A 13,707-nucleotide genomic window follows, 5' to 3' on the forward strand; every position below is an offset into this window, starting at 1 on the left:
TCAGGATTATCACACATAGTGGGTCAATCCCAATGTTGAAAACTACCTGCATACTCCAACCACTGGTTTCCTCACAGCCTAAACTTTGTAATAAATTACTTCTGTTGTCCTTGCACAAATGCTTTACATACTCTGAACCAACAGAAGGGCTCAAATGGCATGAAATTAACGGAAAAATAGATTAGAGGGAGACAATGAGCAAGCTACTTCAGTTCTCTCTGTCTTGCATAATGTATTATTAATATCCTAAGCCTAATATTCTAATTTATTAAGGCAAACAGTTTCTTTTGCCATCACCAAAGGAGTGATAAAATCAGTGTCACTGAGCAAATCAGCAATTGGTATCTCCCATGTCTGACAGTGAGAATCACCCATCAGCCTTGACCAAAACAATCCCAGTTGTTCAATACAATTTACATAAACAGAAGTTCATATGTTCTGAAATAAAATCAAGGAGGCAAATACTTCTGTTCCTTTTTAACAACCAATACAAAACTAAATAATACAAAGTGCACATTAATCTTCACAAACAGAAGACACAAGAAACCAAAAAAAAAAATCAAAAGATCATGAGGTTCAAAACATATTCATTTTCATTTAGGAGCCACCTAGATTTGCAGTTGTCTGCAGAATCGTAAAGCACTCTAAGTTTATTTATAGCACAAATACATAGACCTAATTTAGAAGTGGCCTCTCTCATTGATTTCCAATAAAAAGAGAAAAACCAGCAAGCACTAGCTTTGTTTCAACCACTCATAATGATGTGACCATTAAGAAAAAAGCTGTATGCAAACCAGCTGTAGAACAGTGGGAGGAAATAGAGAGAAACTTACAGATGCTCTTTGGCTTGCAGAAGTTTGTATGAAACCAGCAATCATACAGCTGGACCCTGATGCTGCAGAGCTGTAGATGATGTGCTCAGCAACTTAGAGCAGTCCATGTGCTGGACAAGCACCTAAGGCAAATGTGGGGCCCTAGTGGAAATTATTTACCCTACTTTGGTTACAGCTCACAACTGACTTTGTTACACTGATACAGTATCATATGCTTATAAATGCAAGATTTTACTTGTAAATACTTTAGAAGTACCTACACATGGCACAGTGCAGGTGTGTGTGGTTTCTTATACATATAAGAAAGAGACTAATGTCAGCTTTTCATATGCACACTACATCCCACTTCAGTGAAATAAACATTTGCTGTGGCATTTCACTGATGCTTCTCTATAGGTTAAATGCAAAATATAGCTTAGTGGCCACATCTTGGGATTGAGAACACACCACCACCGCTTCCATGCTAAAAAAAATTTTGTCAGTTATTTTAATTCACGTCCAGTCCCAGTGAGAACCTGTTATTCAGATTTAAACCGTTCCAGAATGCACAATTCAGAAACTGTATCTCTGAAGAAATTCCCGTGCCAAGAAAAATGGATTTTTCTTAGGTCTGCTGTTTTCTTTGCTCAAATCATCTCAAATAAACACCCTCCAACCAAAAAAAGAAAAAAAAAAAAAAAAAACAACGACCAAAAAACTTTAGACTAAGATACACTCTTTCAGCTGTGTTAATTTTGGATGAGAGGAGGAAGTGCGAGTCACTGTCCTTTCTTCCACACGTTTATGCTTTTATCAATAATGTCTGTAATTCCCAACTATGTCCTTAAAACCGAAATAGAGCTCCCCTTTAGTTCCACAGTCCTGGTGTGTAGAGAAAAGCGTGTTTGAACCACAAGGTCAGAGCAGACAAAGAAATCCTAAACAATTTGATCTGATGTTTCCGTTTGTGTGTATTAATATACAGTCTCATACAGGCAGATACGGAAAAACGAACAGACACGCCCCTGAAAAACCACCATGCCAACACTTCACACCCCAACATCTGTTAAAGAATTATTTATAATACAGGTGTGGGTGAGCATTTCCGTGGAAAAAAACACACTAGCTGATTAAAATTAAAAAAAAAAAAAAAACACACCACGCCGCGATGTGACTGGGACCCAGCGCAGATCACACTAAGCAGCAAGGATGACCACTAGAGTCACGGGGGGAGGGCGGCGGGTTTGGTGGGGGAACACGGATGCATGCGGCAGCGGGTTCACGAAAAGATGGGGTTTATTCTGCTGGGGTAGGGGAACCTTGTGTGAAACACCCCCGTTAGCACCAGGCACCTCAGCTCCCCGCGGGCTGTGCCGTGCGACCCGCAGGGTGCCCGAGCCGCCCGGGGCAGGGCAGGGCAAAGCAGGCAGGGCAAAGCAGGCAGGGCAAAGCAGGCAGGGCAAAGCAGGCAGGGCAAAGCAGGCAGGGCAAAGCAGGCAGGGCAGCGCCCGCTCCCCGGGGCCGGACCGCGCTCCCGCAGCCCGGCACCTCCCGCAGAATCCGGCAGAAGCCGCCGCCCCACACAATGGGCACAGGTGCATCGCTCCGCTCCGAGCCGAGCCGAGCCGAGCCGAGCCCGGCGACCGCGCCCCAGCTCCCTGCACGCCGCAGCCCCGCGCAGGACGGGACGGGGCAGAGCAGCCCCAGCCCCAGCCCCAGCCCCAGCCCTTACCTGCTCTCCGCAGCCTGGCGGGCACCTCCTTACTCAGACCTGCCGGCCGGGCGCGGAGGGAAGGCGGTGGCTCGGAATGGGAAGCGGCCAAAGAGCGGCGGCTCCCGCCCTCCCCCCGCGACCACCCGGCTGTAGCGCAGGAGCTGCCGCAGAAAGCGGCTCTGCTGCCTTTGTTACGCCTCCCCTGGCTGTAGAGCGCTGCTGGGGAGCCCGGGCTGCAGCTGCTTCGCCTTTCTTCTGCTGCTGCGGGTTGCAGTGATTTGCATTAGCCCGGCCCTCATTGAAATGCGGCTCTTCACACCAGCCTCTCCCAGGCGCTCTCCAGAGGGCGGCGCCGCCGCCGCTGTCTCCCCCTCTCTCCCTCCCGTTGCGGACCCGCTCTTCCATCGGCGCTGCGGGAATGCCGCCGCCGGAGCCGGGTGCCAGCGGACCCCGGCCGGGATCATCGAGCGCCATCCCGGCGGGCGCTCCCCGGGGCACATCCCGGCCTCCCCGCTTCCCTCCGGCCGGCGAGACGTGCCCGATCCGGAGCTGCCTCTGCCCGGGGCAGAGCTGTGCGCGGCCAGGGGAGCAGCTGGCCGAGTCGGGAAAACGTCTTGGGAAGTAATTGTAGCAAATGTGTATGTTGCTAAATGTTCCTGTATGCTCCAGGAGGTTCGCCTGGGCGCGAGGTACTGAATATCCACCGACTCCCCAAAGCCCCATGACACAGTTTGGGTGCGGAAGGTGGGATTGATGTGGAATTTAGGTATTAAAAGCAGTGGAGCCATGCTTATTCACACCACTCTCTTAGTTACAGCTGGTCTTGGAGGTGGCTAACATCCATAGATGCCAGTTTTTAGGCTGACATTTCTCAGAACATGTATTCGGCCAAAGGTATTTCGGGCTCCCTCTGACTGAGTCACTCAGGCCTTGGGGCATCACCTGAGCCCATCAGGAGCATGTTTGCTAAGTCAACCTTCAGACAAAAATTCAGCCGTACTTGATGCATTCTCCTCATAGGCTTGTTATTCTTTAATTTAATGTAAAAGAAATCAGTGGTGATATCCTCCTCGATGTGAAGGATCTGGTTTGCTCTCCTTTGTGCAACAAAGGCTTCAGCCCTCTTCTGCTTGTCAGGTAAACAGCCGATGGTCCAAGGGGACATGGAAGGAAGAAAACACAGTCTATCCCTTCTGCTGGAGCTGCTCCACTCTGAAAGAATTAAAAATGCATTAGATCAGAGAGAGGGAATTAGTCCGTAACCTCGTGGCTATGGCACTCATTTGAGAAGGACAAAAGATGGCTTTGTGTGTCGGTATTACAGACAATTTATGTGTTTTATATCCATAAATCCAGAGACAATCAGTGGAGCAGGGACTTAAGCTCAGGACACCCTTCTCCCTTTGACAGACCTTTAATCAGAATTGAGGCTCCTGTTTAATGTGTCTGAAGGCAAACCAAGCCTTCCATCTACAAAATATGTTAAGACTCAAAAGAAGAAGGGGATGGAGCACTCCCTTTTTTTTCCCCTAGAGAAGTTCACATGTAGGTTCTCAGGAGACGGCAGATTCCCTAAAGGAGAAAAAGGAATTGTTGCCCTGTCTTCAACATCCTGGAGGAGTTTTTTAATCACCGAAGAACAGAGCAAACAGTAGTCTTCTGGCTACACATTTTTTTCCTAAGTTTTTGAAAGAGAAATGAGCACCTAAAACCTTCAAAATAATCTCTGCACAAAAGAGTAATAGTATTAAAATACCTGAACATCAAAAAGAGTGAGAATTCAATGTACAAGTGTGTCCTCAGCTCTCACCACCTAGCTTTGTTTTGGTGGATCTTGTTCTAAGGCACTTAAAGCATCCCCTATGGACAATGAGGTGCAGAGTCACTTTACTATAAAGACTATTGCTTTTCAGGTGCAAGTTCCTAAAAAATGAGCATGTCCATGTTGAGTATTTAGCCATCTTTTTAGTCTGTTGGGTTTGAAAATGTATTGGTCTATGGTTAGACAAAACATACCAGTGATACTGGTAACTTTGGTATACTTAGAGGGAGAATGGAAACTAATATTAAAAGAATTCTGGTAGTCTTATAACAAAATTTTATTCTTTAAACCACTTCTTCTGTAGGTCAACAATCAAATAAAATATTCATTACAGTCTTAAATGATAAGAAAAAACAAGCAATCACAAAGATTAGAGATGGAAAGTACCATTACGGTCCTAAAAAAAGGAGTGTTCTTTAACATTCTTCAGTGCTATTTTGTTTGGTTCCTTTTAAATATCTCACTTAAATGTCTTGGGGCTTCTGCTCCCCAGAGGAAACATCCCTTTAAAGTTGAATTCCTCCAATGATAGGAATTTTTTTTTCTGATGATCAGGTTAATGGAAGTTTCTTATGTTTCAGCTCATTACTTTAGCTATAGTGCCCTGTATTCACGTACATAATTTATTTCTCCCATTGGTGTTTACATCTCTCTGACATATATTATTTACATCTAGCCTAAGTGTTCAAAATATCTCACAGATGTTCAAGAAAGACCTTCGATCTGACTATATAAAAAAAGGTAAAAAGAAAAGAATACTGTATAAATCAAGGCAAAACTATAAACCCAGTAGGAAAGTATCTTTTAAAAAGTGCTGTTTTGTTCATTTGAAGTTTTGTGTCTAACATGAAGACACAACACAGTAGTGTAGTCTGATTTCAAGCATTCTTACCATGCTTTTGTTTTTAAAGCACTTTAAAATACCTTTACCTTTTTTTTTCTTGTGTTTGTTCTCCATTTGAATTAAAGCAGTGTGATTCCAAATGGAAACAAAGCCAGAACAAAACATCTCAAAAGTTATAGAATCATCCTTTTAACAAAGCATATCATTTTCCTAATAGCCAATTGTCTTTCCTCGTTGGATAGACTTCGAAATATTTTGTACTTCTGAGACCTCTGTAAATGCATCTTTATAAACCACAGTACAGTCATTTCACTTTGGATAAAATAACTAACTTTGACTTCTCATCTCTATTAATGTTGATCAAGTTTTTCAGATATAAGAGTCTTCTAACAGTTTGAGCTTTTCAGAACATTTGTAGTTTTTAAGCACCTTTGTCAAAGTAGAATTGGATACAGCTATGTCACCACCCAACACTCCTGTATCTGAAGGGTGTTCCAAATGCCTTGGAACATTCTTCTGGGAGCTTCTCTTTAGTTGGCTAACCACTGTGACCCCTAAATCCTTTTCAGAGTCACCACTTTCCAGGACACAGTCTCCAGTCTTCTAAACGTGACCTACATTCTTTGTTCCTGCTGAATGACCTTGCATTCAGCTGTCTCAAAAAGCACGTTCAAATGATCCTGGCTCACTAAAGGATGTCAATTTCCCTACAGAAAAACTGTTTTTCCTTTGCATTATTTAGCACTTCATGCGTTTCACGTCATCTGAAAATTTTACCATTAATGTGGTTAAATATTTCTTCAGGTCACTCATAAATTTATGCAGTAGCAGAGGACAGCATTTTCTGAAATGGGGGGCTCAATCCCCCATGGCAGCAGTGTCGAGGGCGCGTTTACGGCTCACTCCACTTCCCATCAGAGAGGCACTCAGCTCTCAGGATGCCACGCCAGGCCAAGAGAACTGGTGTTTGCCCAGCTCAGCAAACAGCCTGTGCCAGCTCCCAGCAGGGATCTGAGCAACTGGAGCGGCACCAGCCAGCTGGGCACTGCGGAGCCGTGCGCCATCCTGGGCTGGGCTGCGCTGGGAGTCCTGGCACCAGCCATGCAGCAGGAAAAACTCACTCGTGAGAAACAGCAGAACTCCACAAATTCCTCAGGAATTACCCAAGGGATGGTGGTTAGCTGTTTATACTTACATTTGCAGATTGGCCGTTTAGGCATTTCACAATTAATTATTACATGTTGCACTGATTTTGTGCAATGTTAGTCACTTAATTAGGTTGATATACTGCTGTGTGTCTGTCGCTTTACAGAGGCGCATGTCAATGCAGCCATCTTTATCAATCATATCCAACAATTTCACCCTCAAAGCTGCTCAGCTTGACATGCTCATTGTCACTAATTACACAATCACTTTTGGTATTGACTACATCACGTATCAGGACTCCATTTGTTTTACCTGCTAGTGATTCCATCATATATAGAATTATAAATTGGTATTTTTTGTGTTGTCTAAATGTAACCCTGGCTTCATCCATGTTTTTATTACAGCCTTAACATCCTAGAATTTATTGAATAGCAATATTAATTGGTCGGGCAGACCAATAATAATTTCTTTTTAAACTACTCATGTACTGAAAATTATTTCCATATTATTTTAGGCAAAAACATGGCATTCATGACTCGGATGGGACCATATTATGAAGAAATATTAGTTGAATATTTCTGTCTGTTCTGTGTTGTTGCTGAGGATTTCACCTGTTTCCTTCTAATAACAGCCCTATGATTTTGCTAGGATTAATTTTTGTCGAAGTATTTTATTTTTTAAAATTCCTCTTGCTCCTTAGTGTTTCTGGTTGTAAAATTTCTCACTGATAATTTCTCATTGTCATTGTCAGTTTGTCATTGCTACTTCACTCGTCACAGACTTACAATAATGGACAAAAGTTTTTGCTAGATTATCTGTCCTGTATTTCTCTACATTGAGGCTGTGTTTAAAAAGAAAAGACAATATTCTCTCTTACTGCACAACTGGATTTTTGAATCTAGTAGAATCATTCACTGTTACAGACTTTTTTCCTCATTTATTTTCTTAGAAGTGGCTTCCCCAAAAAGTTCGTATTTTTAAACTGCAGACCAAGAGTTAATTCTCTTTACATAGAGCAGATATAATTACACACTGGTCACTGGATAAAACATTATTAAAGTTATTTCTATGTCTTTGTCCACTAGAAAGGGGTCTCATTGTAAAGGAAACACATTCAGTATTGGAAGGTTCTCTCGTTTCATTTTCTGATATTCCATGAATGCTTTAACTATGTCAAACAAAGAACTTCAGCATGACGTGTCAGACTTATGTCTCTTATTTTTCTTTCAGATATTATTATTTCAGGTATGAATTTAAAGACCTGTTTTGCTGATTTGATTTGCCCATATTGGTTACCAAATTAAACCTAAAGCCCTATCTTTTGGGTTTATAAATTATAAATGAACCATCCGTGTAGCAGGTCAAATCCTACCTGTGAAACAATTCTATCCATCTTTTAATATTCTCCATCATGATGTAGTATAGAAAGATACATATTTGGGTAAACTCTTCCTATGATTTTTCTCCTTTTCAGGTTGCCAAGAAGTTAATTTAAATAATTCTGAAATGTAGGGTCAGAATTTTTGTTGATCTTAGGTTTAAACTATTTAAATGGAATTTATATTCTTTTCTGACTGATAACCTTTAGCAGAGGCAATTTAAATAATTTAGAATATGTATGTTAACAATAACCCCAACTCAATCTCAGTGGTATTCATATGCTCTAGGGTGAAGATTTCAGGACTGTCTTTTTCATTTGGAGAGACAGCTGGAATGTTGTATGAATGTAAATGCACAAACTGTTGTTTTTTTTAATGACCTAAGAACAGCATATGTGGTGGGTTTTTTTTATCAGCATTTTAAAAATAAGTTAAAGGGGCTAGGGTTGGGATACAATTTTTATAAACATTACTTTTAAAAAGGAGCTGCTTCTCAAAAGAATTTAGAGTGTGAAATTCTTCAACTATTGGCACTTTTGAAGTAAAGCCCCAGATAACATATTTCTGCGAGTGGGTCTTGTCAATCAGAAGAGGGCTGGAATATTGCAGTAGCTCAGGCAGGATTTTATGAGGAGAGGGAGGGATAGATGTAAGCTCCTCCTCAGGCAGGTAATCAGCCATGTGTGTCCCAAGTTCCTAAGGGATGTGTGAGGGGCATAAACAGGAGACACCAGGGAAAACCTCAGGTCATTCAAAGAGGAGAAATGAAGTGGGAAGACTTTAGTGATGCAGGAAGTGTCTCAAATTTTCACCGCATAGGAATTGTTTCTTCACCTTCTAGATACTATTCTTTGTGAAGCACTGGCCGTACAAGGTTGTCAAGCAGTGTCTGATGGGTTACACAGCTCCTGTTACAACTCAAATCAGATCCTTTGGGCATTTTCCTGAGTCAGGATATGGATGCCATCCTCTCACACAGTCCAATCCCAGGTTAGGGGTGTAAGGCAAAGCTGTTGCTGTAACAACTGCTGCTCCTTACATTGTCTACATTGATGGTCCTTCCACTCAACCACCAGGTAAAAGAACTGCAGCAGGTAGAACTAATTGTGTTCAATTAAAGATTTATCTACATTATTGCTGAAAGTAAAATTATTATTAATTTAGAGGAGATTCAACCTTCAATCTATCATGGTAATCTAAGAGATTTCAGCCTAACTGTTTAATACCATCAGTGCATGCATAAATAGTATTATTTTAAGATGCTGAGCAGGAAATAATTTTATTTCTGAATCACTTAAAACATAAGATCTAGAGAAATTCTCTTTAATAATATCTCTGGTGACATTAATTTGGCTATTCTTAGCTACCATAAGGTTGGGTACTGCTGTAGTTTTCATCAGGTAAAAGACAAACAAAATGATCGCAGATATCAATCCTAAATATTGCTTAAAAAACCTTAGGTAATATGCAGGCAGTAAAATTTTTGTGTCTGATGGAGCAGATTGTTTTAATTAGCAGTGTTTTAATGGAGTAATTGTGACTCTTGTGGTAACATGGTTTAAGGTAAAATCAGATCAAAATGTAATATTCCACAGTCATCACAGATTGTGTCAGGGATGCACAGACAATTAAATCAGCGCGCACAAAGGAAAGTGAATGAAATTTGGAGACTCTGAGAAAAACTAAACAGCCAGTAAATGGAGAAGGTACCTAAATGTAGCTGACAGTCTTCCCATCTTCCCCCAGAGAAAGAACTTAAATGCCTAAAACTGGACTCAGATACTTCAGAAACTTTAGAAACTTCAATACAAAACTGAAATCAGCCCAACATATTACTCTTCTGTACAGTTCCAGGCACCTTCAGTTCTACTGCACCAAACCAGAATTAGCCCAAAATTTGTCAAAAACTTGACCTTGAAAAGTCTTCAGCCAGTCTAAAAGACAATGATCTGGCATGATTTAAAATTAAATATCTTTAAGAGTTGCTATTTCAGAATTACTTGTTAAAAATGTAAGGCAAAAGCTCTGGGCTGGTATGGATTGATGTTTTCTGTAATTTTAAATCTCTCTGGATTGTCATCTCAGTACTTTGATAATAAATAGAGCCATTGTAATCTATAGGGTAATCATGTTTATGGGGGGAAATTAAGGAGGTCTGGAAGAGAACAGGGTAGCTGGCCAATAGCTCTTTTTCTGCTTGTCCATGTAGGTAGTTACATTTTGAAGGTTTAGGTGCAGTCAATGTGAAATAAATTCACATATAACTTTACAGACAAATTTTGATATAAACATGCTGTTACCATTAATAGTCATAAAGAAGTCAAAGAGAAATCTTAAGATTTCATTGAAATCATTGTTGATAGAAAGGAAATTGATATTAGGAAAGTTAATCCACATGCTCTTAGAGAGTAACAAAGCCAAACCTAATTTGCCATGAAAGTGAAATTCAGAGTCCTCTGTTCTGAAGACTAATTATTTTTGCTTTAGTACACAGAAGTTTAGTGTAAGATATCCCTTGAAAATTTATAAGAAAGACTGCTTTACATAAACAGAATTACACCTCATTAAAACTTTAAAAACTGTAAATCATGCATAGTTTAAGTTTGTGAAGCTTCAATAAACGAAGTTATTGTGGAAATATAGCATTTCTTTAGGGTTAACAATTTAATTGATGATATTGAAGTAGATAGTGGCATTAAAACTTGGCTTTTCTTTCTTCCTTTTTGGGTGGTGTAGGCCTAGGGGAAACTGTCCCCAAACAATTATTCTTGTTTTCTTCCCTCAGTTTAATTTTACCAGGGTTATTACATTAAGAATTATCAAAACATCAGAAAACCAATTTCTAAGTTTTAAAAAAGGGCTGCTTTTTTGCTTTGTTTTGTTTTGCTGGCTTTTTTATGCTCTAGAGTGCCATTGTGGAAGGAACCAGACATTAAGAAGATACATGAAGATTCCATGGAACCAGAAGTTGTCACACAAACTAGTTCCAACCATTTTTCAATCTTGTTAATTCCACAATTATCAGAGAAGAGGAAAATCTTCTTTTTCATTTGTCAGCCTTTTTTTAAAGTATTTTGAATTCTTTAATTAAATTTCCTTTGTTAGAGATCTCTCACAGTGATGACAAAATTTCCATGATAAATCAAGGTTTCCCTGTAAAGCCAGGAGACAAACACTTGTTTCTCAGTCTGTAACATAACACTGCTCTCTGGTGTGGTGGTAACATCTCACTTTTCTAAGTGGCAAGTTATTTTGAGAGTTGAAGAGTAGCTAATGTCAAGGTTGCAGAGAAAAAATCAGCTAAGCTTTTTTTTATTTGGTCACTCTGAGTCTGCCTTTATTTGTCCTCTGTGGAATCTCGCAGTCCTCCTATCCCTCAAGCAGCCTTGGAGCTGAAGCACTCTATCATCCATGACTTACCCAAAAGGACTGGGTGAATTTGAGTCAGTAACCTGTGAAGTGTCACACAGTGAAATGGGTCTTGCCTCTCCTCTTTATCTCTGCCTGTCCCTCATGCATTTGTGCGGTGTAGCCACTCTCCTTTCCTAGTCTATCACGCTTCCCAGAGGATATCTTAACTCTGGAGTTCCTTTCTTCCCTCCCTCCCTCCCTCTGCTCAATCACATGCTGTAAGGTGCCAGACACATCCCACACCATACCCCCATCTGTACTGCTCTCTCATGCACAGCAGAAAACACTTAAGGAATGTACAAAGATGTGAATCCTTCTTAAAAACAAAATATTATTTATTTTGCAGGAGGAATAAAGCTCTTAGAAACATTTTTTTTAAACAATCTAAAGATTTGTTTACATTACTTAAGACATAAAATTTTGCGATAGTCATCCATGAAGCCTCAGCTTTATCCAAATATATCAAGAAATGTTAACTTTGTCTCAGTTTTGTCTTTGCAAACTTGTTTTTGCCTCTGGCTTACAGGGTCCATATTTGCTCTGCTATCATTCTTTCAGCCTGTGTTCCCAGGCTATGACTCTTCTGGTCTTGTTTTTTTAGCAAGAGTCTTCAGGACCTATGGCTGTGGTCAGTGACCCTTAACAACTTATATGTCTGTAAGAGTAGCTATTCTGATTTTCTTTTCTGCCTGTTTCCTCAGGCACAGTGCTGCCAGATGTCTGAATATAGCAAGCATCCCATTAACCAAGAAAAACACATAATTTCTCTCAGAACAGCACTAAATTTAACATGGTCATTAAAAAAATGCTGCTAGGGATTCATTTCATAGACCTGCTACTACTCTGCAGCCTACAAAATAAAAGACTAGCATGCCATCTTAATTACACCAAATAATTATGAGTTGCAATCAGAGACTCTTAAGATACATTTAGTCCAGAAACTGAGGGGAGCATATGAAAAGGGGAGGGAATTAAAATGAAGTTGATAATAAAGCTGAGATTTTCCTTACTATGCATGTTACCATGTCAACCTGAGTTATGCAGCATCACATTTGAGATCTATTCAAGACTCCTTCAAAAGCTTAGCAACTAACCAGAATATTATAGATGGATTTTCAGCTGATTTTGACATCTTTTGCATGATAAATGCTACTTAACCACATTCTTTTTCTGGTTTAATATCAAATACAACTGAGCAAATGTTTAATTATATCCATACAGATGGTTTATTATGTAAGAGATAATTACTTGTCCCACTTTTAAAGTACTAAACCATGCAGAAAACATGAGGCACAATCATTTTAAGACAGCAAGTAACTTAATATAAAGTATTATTTCTTGCACATAGCAGAGAAAAACATGAAACCTCAATATCCTGTATAAGTCTCAGATGGTTTAACAAGGATTCTTTATGTTACTGTGTGAATATTTCTCCTGTTCTAGCTGCCTTCTTAATATCAGCATAGCTTTCCCCTGCTGTCTAAAGCCTTTCATTGAAAATTGAAGCAATGTAAAGTTTGACAGCTAATCTTTCAGAAAATGCACCTTTCTTTATTTTTAAGTACTTAAATATATATCATGTTCTTTTTAATTTAAAATACCTTACATATGTTATGAGAAGTATTAGTTACAGTTTCAGCATAGATTTGAGCATTATATAAGCTGGTACACAACAAAAGTTGGTAGACAGATGGTATTAAAAAATTACATTTTTACCTGTTTCTCATGTTAGTTGGGCTACTTAAATGTTTTGAGGAACAAAAGATGCAAAAAAATATTACTTAAAAGCAAAATAAAAGTATCAGCCTGAAATTGTTTAAATTTTCACTCTTAGTAAAGAACCTGGACTTATTTTAGTAAAACAGTGTACTAAACCTGAAAAAGGGAGTAATTCCAGAAGTGATAAATCCATTGCGCAATATTATGATAATCACTTAGCTTGATGAAAGTCACCAGTAATGCAAAAGTGATTAAACACAATTTGCCATCAGATGCAGAAAGTTCCCTCACTCTTAAGACAGATGCTGAAACAACTGTTCTCAGAGCAGCAGAGCAAATGGAGTTTAGACAGCTGCACGTCTTGCCTGTATTTTTTCTTGGATGTCCAGTGGTGAGAGAGTTTCTTAATCTTTTCCTCAGCACAGACACAAATACCCTTTCTCTTTTCATCAGGTGTTTTATTTCATAACATTTGCAGGAATTCAAAATAGTTTAGTTCTCTCCCCCAATTTGATTACAGTTTCCAGTTCCTGCAGATAATCAGGAAGCAGTTGATGGATAGGACTTGCTCAACAAGGGCAGCGAGCTGGCAGTGATCCTCCAGAAGTGGGAAGAGTCTCTGTGGGAGAATGGATGGTTCACACCTTATCACTGCCAAAGACATGCTGAAAGTTCAGGTAGGTTCTCAGTTTGACAGTGTTTGCTCCTTACTTTAGTGGAAAAAAATTTTAATTAAGGATCACTGAATTTTATGCATTTCATATCTTTAGCTAAACCAATACAGAAAATCTCTGTCTCAGCAAATGTCTTCCAGACAGATCCTTATATGCAATCCTTGCATGTTCCTTGGGCAGCTCATC

Source organism: Cinclus cinclus, chromosome 2 (genome assembly GCF_963662255.1).
Source record: "Cinclus cinclus chromosome 2, bCinCin1.1, whole genome shotgun sequence".
In the NCBI taxonomy this organism is placed as follows: Eukaryota; Metazoa; Chordata; class Aves; order Passeriformes; family Cinclidae; genus Cinclus; species Cinclus cinclus.